Source organism: Haliotis asinina, chromosome 12, assembly GCF_037392515.1.
Source record: "Haliotis asinina isolate JCU_RB_2024 chromosome 12, JCU_Hal_asi_v2, whole genome shotgun sequence".
In the NCBI taxonomy this organism is placed as follows: Eukaryota; Metazoa; Mollusca; class Gastropoda; order Lepetellida; family Haliotidae; genus Haliotis; species Haliotis asinina.
This window is the reverse complement of record NC_090291.1, coordinates 51,418,647-51,427,420: the sequence shown is the minus strand read 5'-3', so window position 1 is coordinate 51,427,420 and position 8,774 is coordinate 51,418,647.

The window sequence follows — 8,774 nt, the reverse complement described above, 5'->3', positions numbered from 1 at the left end:
TGCAAAAATCTGGCCACTTTACATGGCAACAACACGAGTGCAGCTGGCCACTTTACATGACAACAACACGAGTGCAAGTGGCCACTTTACATGACAACAACACGAGTGCAAGTGGCCACTTTACATGACAACAACACGAGTGCAAGTGGCCACTTTACATGACAACAACACGAGTGCGGTTGGCCACTTTGCATGACAACATCATGAGTGCATCTGGCCACTTTACTCGGCACCATGCGTGCATCTGGCCACTTTGCATGACAATATCATGAGTGCATCTGGCCACTTTACACGACAACATCATGGGTGCAAAAATCTGGCCACTTTACATGACAACAACACGAGTGCAGCTGGCCACTTTACATGACAACAACACGAGTGCAAGTGGCCACTTTACATGACAACAACACGAGTGCAGCTGGCCACTTTACATGACAACAACACGAGTGCAGCTGGCCACTTTACATGACAACAACACGAGTGCAAGTGGCCACTTTACATGACAACAACACGAGTGCAAGTGGCCACTTTACATGACAACAACACGAGTGCGGTTGGTTGAAAGTTTCAGCAGTAGCATGGGAAAGGTTCTAATGTAATGGATTAAGTATGACAATGCTGTCATATGCTAGGGTATGTCATTGTCATTCTACAGTTAAATGAGAGTTTAAGACTGACGGTATGAATCATGGCAGAACAATGCTTCGGACACAAATGTTACCATCGTGGCATTCGAACTGGACTCAAAAAGAATTACTGATGAAAATGGGTCCAGGTCTGGTATCATGACAAATTGGAGATGTGGTTTTTAAGCAGATGAATTCTTCAACAAATAACCTGCTGACGAGCAAATGAAAAATGCAGCGTGTGCTTCCCCCAATGGATGAAAATAACAAAACCTTTCCCTGAAATGGAAAATTATGTTGAGTCACGTTGCAATGCACGTGTTTATCAGCATAATGCCATTGCAACATTGTAACAATACTTAGAACGCAAATTTGGGATTGCAGCACAACCATTACAAATTTCTTTTCTTCGTCAATTTACTTCAACAAGCAGTTCATCCATGTTTACTGGTTGGAACTCAAATTGCAACTTACTTACCCACGAAATAACTTTAATGGCACTGTTGGTGTTTATTTGACTATCAAACTCCTTTATTTGACATCAAACATTCAATCAACTGTGCCTGATTTGGCACTGTTAGAGATTGGGCACTGCCTGTGCCTGATTTGGCACTGCTCTCTATCAAAATATAACGCACACGTGATCAGTTCGGTGACAGAGTTCAGTGACCTCAACTGTCAGCTACGATTATTCCATTGTTAGACTGCCCCTGTTCTTCTTTATCTTTCGGGATAATGGAATTTTGGTAATAATGTTTTAGTAGAAAACATTCTGTTAACATGTCTAAAGGGATACGTCTCATTACGCAAAAAACACCTCTCTTGATTTGGTGTCATCTGGAACTGGGGAGATACTCACTGGAAATTTAAATAAAATGCTACTCTTTTGGGAAACCTCATTTCAGGAAAGGCTTGACTGACAAATTACTCTGTAATGATACAAGGTGTTGCGCATCTGGTTATGAATTGGTTCTCTGTATACCAAGAACACCTTGACAGAACTGGAGTGAGCTGCATTTAAGGAGCAGAGGCATATCCTAATAAAAATAGTCACAAAGCACTTCTTGAAGACAGACTGAAAGAAATTAATCCACAGACTCCATTCGGAATTGAAATACGAAACCAGTCTTAATTTATTACACTATACTACTGGAAAGCGTTACGTAATTTCTGAACTTTAAGCCATTACCCTCCAGTTAAAACGTCCTAAATAAAAGATTATGCACTCTTTGCAATTAAAAAGATATTGGAAAGAAATGAAATAAATCAAGAATTATTTCTGTGGGTACCCGAATATGCACAAAGTGAACAAGCTCTCTCACACTAACAATCAAAGAATAATTACAGAATAAGCACTAGTTTGAAAAGTAATAATTATCTCTCTGTCTATGAGTGGTTCGAACCTTCTCTCCAGGTTCTCGTACTTGCTTGTGTTTTGATTTCTGGGTAAACAATTCCTGTGAAGGTGTGCCTACTATCATTATTAAGGAAAAACCCAGACCCTGCTACTGACATAAAACAAAGTTAGTCTACATATATCCGTCTAGTTCCATGATCCTCTCGCCAGAGATAACTATATTACAAATAATCGTGTTTGTGCTTCAAAATATCTCACAGAGACCTAACCAATAGCATGCTATTACTGCTGTAACAAAGTTTGTGCTCAAATATATCCCGACCGATGTGTGCAGGTTCTCTACATAAAACCCTCTTTATACCATAGCTGTCGATAATTGAGGTCATATGATACGCACCTGGGCCTTTGAAGTAAAAGATGCGAATCTAATTGAAAATACATTACATCTCACAATGTCTATTATATTTCCCAAACCCAGTCTCCGTAATAGGTTATCAAAGGAACGTATAATGTACGGGGTATTATATTAGTTCCAAAGAGTAACTAATTTCTTTAATGGTATCGGTTTGACAGGCTCCATACGAATCTTGTTTCACTGGTCTGTGAAGCGGACCTTCAAACAACGTAAGCATTTTATGTGTGATTATATGAAATATCTTTTAAGCACGACATAATGTACCGCTAATTTGATCCTTAGGGTTATACTCTTTCAATGGGCTCCCCTCATATTCATGCGTCATTGCCGTGCTTGATATCGATGTGATTTTAATGGGCCACGAAGTATCTTTTAAATTTTAGATGTTTTGTTAATGTCAAGTTAAATCGTGAAATATGTTTTGCTATTAGGCACTTTTCTGACAAAGCTGCCCGACAAAGAAGAATATTGACGATAGCTGCCTTTCCTGACATCAATTACTTCACAAAGTGTAGGAGCACTTTGAGTTTGTGTTATTCATTATGAGTCGCCTGTCCAAATACAGGGTCACACATAATAAGACAGGTAGGATACTTTATGGATAACAACGTCTTTATCATAACATGATGGGACATTTCGGCATAGATTCTTTTACCATTGCCACAGAACAGTAAAGTAATACAGCACGGAACATACTTCTAATATACATGTAACTGGGATCGAGCAAGACAACACCATAATATAATGAAGTTAGTCATTCATTAAGTATTATATCTTACTTATGTGACCAGCTGGGGTGGGTCTAACAACATAACAGCCAAGAGTGTATCTAGTTCATTTCGTATTCACTAACTTCTTTGTGATGAAGTACATGGATCAGCTTCCAAGTTTAGCTTCTCTCTCTCTGTTCTCACACCTACACCTTCTTCCCTTTTCTCCCACTCTCACGCTCTCTCTCTGCTCTCTCACACACACCCTCTTCCCTTCTCTCCCACTCTCACGCTCTCTCTCTGCTCTCACACATACACCCTCTCCTCTTCTCTCCCACTCTCACGCTCTCTCTCTCTCTTACCAGAAGGTCTTTCACTCTAGACTAATGATGGGGCGACCCTTGTCCTGAGTGCCTTAAGTTAACTCCAGACACAAGTATTTATAACGCTATCCCTAGCTCGTGTGTCTTAAAGGAATCTTCCCAGTTACCTTAAATATTAATGGAGAGAAAAAAAGCAAACACCCTGTCACACTTACTAGTCATCAACTTCTACAATGCCAGTCAAACGGGTCATATATTAGAGGAGAAATATGTTACAATATATCTATACCAAGATAACTATCACATAGACAAAAGGACCTTACACATACATACACCTGTCGTTGTTATATACCACATGCATGGTAAGAATAGACATGTTTCTTTATCCAAACAGGTCACAATTCATGCTCAGAATGGAAAATGAAAACAGGACAATTTGAACTAGGACTTCTCTAATACCGATTGAATTCGTTCAATAACAGTCAAAACACGCATTTCCTTCCTCTGACGTCTGAATTCGAACAAGAGGACACTGTTCAAACAGCATCAGTTTCATCAGTGTCATATTTACAATATGAGAAAATATATACCATACACAACACAGTATGACATAAAGGATGGCTAAAATTCCCTTTCCCTTCCTGTAGCTGAATGTTCCCCTATCTCCAGTCTTTGGTAGGTATATTTCACAAAGCCTGAAGTAGTCGAGCAATCTCCTTCTACCGAGATTCCAGATGGTGAGTTAGGCTCTTGATCTGAAGTAGTTCAATGAAGGTAGCAACATACAAGGCCTCAGTAGTTTCCTGGTTTCATTTTTACCGTATATTCCGGCGTCTTTTCAGTTGAACACTTGCATTTCCTTAGCATGTGGTTCTTGCGATAGGTGCCTCCGACGGGGCAGGATAGGTTCACGTTTTGGGAACAACTATGATAAAATTAATATATTCAGCAATGAATAAACAGAAGCATACGTGTTTTATAATGTATGAACCAGTTTAACATACAGCATGAAAAGTAGGGGCGGCGTGGGAGCTTAAAGCTTAAAGCTTTCAATCGTCACACCGAAGACCGGGTTCGAGTCCGCACATGGGTACACTGTTAGAGTATGTGGGTTGTCCCTCAGCGTGATAATGCTGAATTATTGCTGAAGGCGGCTGAAAATAATAATCACTCACCTACATGAATAGTATGATTACAGTGTGATGGAGTAAGACCGATTTGGTGATGGCAATACCAGTAAATTTTGTATTGTAATTGGGAAAGCTGTGTCTTGATCGGTTAAGCTGGAACATGACAGTGAGTTAAGCTGGTAATTGATGGGGTGCGTTAAACCGTCACAGAATAGATTCTAACCTTACCCGGTATTTAGCTGAAACCTCATAGGGGTATTAAGGCCGAAAACTACACCCATGAACCTCGATAAGCTAAGCCGTGGTATAATACAAAACCTGATGCTGTCAGATGGACATTCATGTCTTGATCCAAGCCACAAGAGAACCTGAACAATTATCATGATTTCACGGGAAAGAAAAAACAGCTATTATTTACATTATGAGATTGTTCAAATGACTGATGGTTTACGGACAAAATCAAATGTATTAATCACACTTACAATTCAAATTTAGGCAAGTTAAATTTCAACCTACGAGAAGGCATCAACACCAAGACATTTCTTCCAACCATTTCCATGACCCCGGTGAACTTGCCGTTGCTGGTGAGTCTTAACTTCGTAAAAGTCGAGCGCACTTGAAAGACTTTGGTGGCTTTAACTAAAGTGTAAATGAGTTACAGATACACCGGCGCTATCTCTCTGTAACGTTTTTTTGAAAATTTGATCAGTTCTTCAGAGAAAGGTACCGGAATACGAAGTTAAAGAATGCCCAGAGGTTTCTGAGAAAGTCTGTGGTGGGATTCTTTGTGTGTACCATCGCACCATTGTACTAAAGTCTGTGAGATAACAAAGTCAACACCATGGCATGTGTTGATAGAAAGGCTAAATGACTCCTGTAATGTCTCAGAGTTGCCCAAATTACTCGTGAGCGACAACGAGGATCGATGTTAATGTCGTTGCTGGCAAAGAACCCCGTATCTAGCTAATCATGATGTGAGCCAGGGACAAGGCATGTAACTCAACACGCGCCGTTTCAAAATCGACAATCCTTTTGTTGGTTTTCTATGCACACTTTCCATTTGCTCAATTAACAATTTCTGTAATGGTCCACCGGAAGGAATAGAGTTCTTCTGGGAATTCTTGCATTGTCTAGTTCTGTCGATTGGAACCCGTTCCCTATAGTTGCTTAAGCCCCTATGGCAATAAGTGTGAGCGGTGTCGGGTCTAAGAAGAAAGACCACTGTCACTGGCAGTGACTAGGAATAAAAGGATGTTCGTCTCTCTTTTAAACTACAGGATAATTCAAAGCAGATCGGAACTCTTGGAGAAAGCGGACTAAATGATTCAAGAGATACTGCCAGGCACTGTGGACAAGAAAGATTCTATTGAAGTGCGGTATGATTTAAACCTAAGATTTTTTCTAAACTCGCCACGAGGTTATGATTTTATTGAAGACAAATTGAGTCGAACAGAAAATAACTTTAAAAAGCTGGCGTTAAATCGATGGAGGAATCGAATTGAAGTATCTCCGTGATTAACTCTCATGTTGAAATGGTATAAGTAATCTCGTGGTCATTATAGATAATTCAGTGAGGGTGGCTGGATTTAACGCAGTTTTTAGCACGACTGTGGTAATAACGGGTGATGGTGAAAGCCCGCCTCCTCCGTATGATCAAGCATTAGGCCATTTCATCTGGGTGCCACGGATGTTGATGTACCCGGAATTCGTATTCCTGACAACACGTCAGTTGTTTAAGGCTGCACTCAGCAATACTCCACGTCTATGGAGGCGGTGTGTAAATAATTGAGTATGGACCACACTAGCCGGTGACGTTAACTACCGAATCCAACAGCCTTGTCACGAGGCTGGAATCGAACCAGCCACTTTGGTCTCCGTGCCGCGTGACTACGATACAAACTTATCAAGGATAAGCACTTTGAACATCTTAAATTCCAAATGATTGTCACAGGAAACTGTGAGATGAGAGATGAGAAACACAAACCACTATGGTTGCATTGTCCCTAATGGTCTGTGAAAATAAACGTTGTTTTCTCGTCAATATCGGATTCATGGATCAATATGAAGGGAAATAGGTCTCGGTATATTCTATAACATAAGAACAGTATTTTAGCTCACTGTCAAAACAAATTATGTTATCATTCTTTATTATTGAAAAATATCGCATCAGCGTCCACGCGTTGCAATCCAATTATCGCACTATACCGCTCAAAATTAAAATGATGGGGATTAAATGGCCTTATAGAATATTTGTTCTAATCCCAACACCTCAATTAAACACGCGACCAGGTTTAAGTGTCTCGAACGCTATCATCCCATGAGCAAACAATAAAAGAAGTCGTTAATTCGTACAGTGCTAACTAAACCTGAAGCCATCCGCAAAACCACAGTAAATAGAAGGAACAGCATTCTTGGACATTTCTTCTTCGTGTAATTTCCATTCTTCGATTCCTTCCCCCCTTCAACAAAACCATTTAACAGCGCAAAAAACCAACGCCTGCGTCATCTTCCTGCATCATCAAAATGGATTTTCATATTTGTCACTCAAACCGAACATTACATTGGTCAAACTAATTACTGAAAAGTATTTAAAATTCTGGAAATTGCTGTCTGATGTTCTCTAAACCAATAGGAGCCAAGGAAAGCCAGTGTCTATTAAGGCTTAGAGCTTCTTCGTTCGTCGACTTGCCGAAGGACTCCTATCCTCGGAGATAAAAGCCAATAACACGCAGTAATAACATCGGACTTGTACCATGAAGTGACGCAGCGAGCCTGGTGTCTGCTGATGAACCTGTTTGCAGCTAACTTGGCTATTCTAGAGATGCATGGTCTGTCCCGCTGCATTAGGTGTAAGGTTGAGTAACTTTGGGTGACGTGGGCACATTAACTGTGTTGAGATGAGCTAGGGGCGAGAAGAGTCGCCTGCAGTGGGTATTGATCTCATCATTACCGGCATAAGAACGCTGAAGTCTGTCAAGTTAAACTGCGAGGGGCGGTGACTACACTACCTCAAGGCGACGACAACACCGTCGGAAACTCCTGTCAAGGTAGCGTCAACTATCTCCACCATAACACAAGCAAAAAGTTTAAAATAACTATCTTCTCCACGCTAGTGGGAAGAATAGATTGGACGGACGTTATTCCAGGCGATTTATCAGAGCGGTGGACGAGCGGTCGGAGGCGTTATTGATGGTATTCACCGAGTTTGAAAGTTTTTCACCGGTCTCAATGACAATGCGATCCACTAGTTGAGATCAAGGATAATACAACCCAAGAACTTCCAAGTGTGCGGGTCACTTCATTCACTGATCATACACTGTGTGACAGGAATCGTCTCTTGGCGGTAATGTCGACCGTGAGACACTGACCGTAGAAAATTCAAGTGTCGTCTGCTCCCAGCAACCGATTCTAATATCGTCCGCACGTGATCACGGACAAGAGCAACACACATTTATTTCCTATCAGTTCTAATGGATTCGCAACGGTGTATCCGTGTTGTATTGCAGTGACGAACCTGCTGGCACTACTGGCTTCGACAACAGAAGCAGTCGCCAGTTTCAAAAACATAAAGCCGCATTAATTCCGGGATTACTTACCACGAGAGACAATTCCTGTTATCCCGTACTTCCACGGTAGAAAGCCATTCCGCCGCCGCGTTGAGTCGAGTATGTCACGGATATACTGAATAATCTGCTAATGAAATGAACAACTCGTCATCGCTGGATTCAAAGAGAAGCTGCCACTTGATGTACATCACGGAGCCACAAACACGTTCCTCAGCTTCCAGCACACAGATACAAGCAACGAAGATCAAAACATTATTTTACAATATGGCCGAATTTTCAAGCACGTTTCTCTAGATGCCAGTTCGATTTTAAGTTTCTTCTTGAACGAAAGCTACGTTTCAGGTTTGACCATTGTAGGAAAGTTTTGCGCAATCGACAAGTCTGTATGAACCAAGACTGTGGAAAGAGTTCCAATGACAGAGATCGCGTATCCGGGATATTCTGTGTTTGCTCCTGAGATTCACGTTGAGGCACGCCGTGGTATTGATTCCACAAGGATTGATAATACACAGACACATACCTGACCATGAGTGTGTTAAAGGAGGAGGTCTCCATGCACAAGTATCCGCTGTGAGGTTTGTGTAATCCAGTCTGCAAGTTGGGCTACACTGATTGTCAGGAACAGTCCCAGACTTACGATTCCACTC